We start from the raw sequence: 3,043 nt of genomic DNA, 5'->3' as shown, positions 1-3,043 counted from the left end.
TTATTATTATCGTTTTATTTTCAAAAACTTTACAGATTTATTATATATAAATGAAACCATTACAACTTACAAGAATCTACAAACTTTACTAAACATAATATTAGACAACTTCTAAAATTCCAAAATTAGATATGTAAATATTTCCGATGTGACAATTTGGAGATTTGAAATTCTTAAGAATTTCATCACATTGCGCACAAATTTGTTCACTCTTGATCCACATTTTAATGTGGGAACAAATGCAAGCGGAGTCCAACTCACTAAGTCAGAGATTTTCATTACAGCTGATGACTTTATGCAAGAATGTGAATGGAGGGAGCGGAGGGTTGTAGAGCAATACTTTGAAGTCTCCAAATGCAGACAGCGAGAGCTTTTGGAGCATCATAAATAATAAATTTTGACAAGCATCTAATTTTTAAAAAGTCATGCATTTAATTGCGACATTAAAAGCCCGACTGAGCGCGGACAGAGAACGAAGCAACACTTAAGCATGAACATGAACTGAAGGCCACAGAGACGATGTCTGGATGTCGCTGGGCCCCTATATGGAGCATGTGTTCGCTCCCCTCCACCAAATTATGACAAATATTTACAAACACAGGCAGCTAATGCTCCCATTTCAACGGTCACATAAATAAGTGTTATGAGCTCCCGTTCCCGCCAAGCTTTTCGTCACAGATTTCTGCTGAGCCAGGCCGAGCTGAGCTCCCAGAGATCCCCATCTTACATACATGTATTTGTGTCAACGGCAGCGGGCGCCATCTGCAACACATGGCAACGATTGCCAGAAGAGAATTACACACTAAATTTAGCATCTTCGCCGCCTCAGCCAAGTCGACAGCGACCAGCCCCACTCGCTGACATGCAAGAGACAAGCGCATTTCCATTTAGTTTCGTCCGCTGCACTTTGCATAGGAAATCACAATTCAGTGTAAATCGCAGGCGGATGCTCTTAACTAATTAATACTCTTTCTTTGCATTTTACAAAAAGTTTTCCATGTATTATTCGTTCACAATCCGATAAGAGTTTCTTTTTCGTCTAGCTCACGAATTACATATTGATATAGAAACTCACTCACACTAATGTTGAATACTGAACTACAATTTAAATAGTCTATGCATCAAATTTTATATATAGATACTAAATTATGTACATAAATATTGATGAGAGAAAATCATGCAATATGTGAGTAGAATTAATTTATTAAATAAGCTTGTAACAATATTTGTCGAACTGCTTGCAACATATAATTATAATAATATAATAATAACCTAAATCAATGATACACATAAGGTACGTGCTATACAATTTCAAGAACAACTTACGAAATTTGTTTTTTTCTAAATGTAATAACTTCAATTTTTGTCGTCTTAAAACAGGAAATTAAAGGCTACTATAATATTTGGATATTACGTTAATAGTATTCACTGATCAACATTTCATCAAGGCCATCACAATCTAGGAGCAGCCTCAGTTACCGCGAGTGAACGATTAGAACCTCGATAAGGTATTATGGAATGATATCAAGTGAGCATGAGAGTGAGTGATATTTATTATTATTATAGAGCAAATAACTTATTGATCTACTACAGTCTCTAGCTCACTCGCGCTCTCCAACATACAGTCTCCCTAGCTCTCCCTTTTATAGCATCTTTATAAGGGAGTATAGCCCATAGCAAACATGCACCGCTCGCAATTAGAAATAATTTTTGAGAGTCAAAGAAATGCTTAGTAGCCCCTATGGCAAGTAGGTTCTGATTGGTATATTATTGGAATAGACTTCTTTTTGATTTCGATTATTCATTGGTGATAATATTTATTTTGAGCAAAGCAATATGTTAAGATATTATAAACACTTAACATATTGCTTGAATGCTTTAAAAAAAAAAAAACAACAAGTAAGAACGTTGCAGTGGGGCGTTACCAACTGCGGAATACTCATTCACATCCCATCAACAATTTAGTAGTTAAGTTTCGCTCTAATACTGTGGAAAATGCATTTTCCGATTTGCCACGCTCCTACTGGGCGGATCGGGAAAATTTTAACACTTTATAAATCGGAGATATACACGAGTATGTGTTCTAAATTTCAAGTCTCTAGCTTCAATAGCGCCGAAATAGATTGCGTTCACACAGACAGACGGACAGACGGACGGACAGCAAGGCGGACATTGCACAAAGCCAATATACTAATTCACTTTCGTGAATGAGTATAAAAATTGGCATTTTTCTTCTCTTTCATTGATGGGCAGCTGCCATTGGCTCGATTCGCCTTTTAACAATTCAAAGCACTTCTGATCGATTTGGTGGCAACAACGATTGAATTGGAAGTGGATATGGATGTGAATGTGGAAGTGGATGTCACTGTGCTGCCGTAAGGGATTGCCAAGTCAAAGTCACGAAGCTAATGGGGCGATTGGTGGGGTGGGGGCGGTTCAAGTCAATTGTGAGCGAAGCACTTGAGTGAGGTGCCGGAAACCACTTCAAATTAGAAAATGGAACGCACTGCGCATTGCAGGGTCTAAAGACAACGGCGATTACAAGGCTTTCTGGTCCCGTGGAGGAGCAGCCCGTTCGCACAACCAAAGGCGACTCAAACACTGGCCCATACCGTGCTGCCGTCTCACACCCTTGGCCAGTGAGTGGCGCATTGATTTGGACGAATCAAAGCGGTATGCGCACTAAAAATACCAACAACAAGCACCAAGGCAATACCAAATCCAGATTAAGCGTGACGGCTTGGAAACTGGGCGTAGCCCAATAATCAACAGGCTGCTCAGTGTGCGAGACGAGGCCAGCTAGCAGCTGAGTGTCGAGAGCGCGTGTGTGTGCGAGAGAGCGCGCCTATGCAGCAATGGTGGTGGGCCACACAGACTTCCTTCCAGCTGTGATTCCAACTGGAATGCACGCAACAGCTAGGCGTCTCGCTCGCACAAGTCACTTGGGTGGCACTGGTGGTGGGTGTCGCATTGCTCACACGCTCACCAAAGCAGAGAGCGCAAAGAGCTCGCTGTCGTTGCTTCTGCTTTCGTCAGTCGCTGT

The sequence above is a fragment of the Drosophila mojavensis genome, unplaced genomic scaffold (assembly GCF_018153725.1).
Source record: "Drosophila mojavensis isolate 15081-1352.22 unplaced genomic scaffold, ASM1815372v1 contig_36, whole genome shotgun sequence".
Taxonomy (NCBI): Eukaryota; Metazoa; Arthropoda; class Insecta; order Diptera; family Drosophilidae; genus Drosophila; species Drosophila mojavensis.
The sequence above is the reverse complement of the archived record's forward strand: the minus strand, read 5'-3'. Positions refer to the sequence as shown.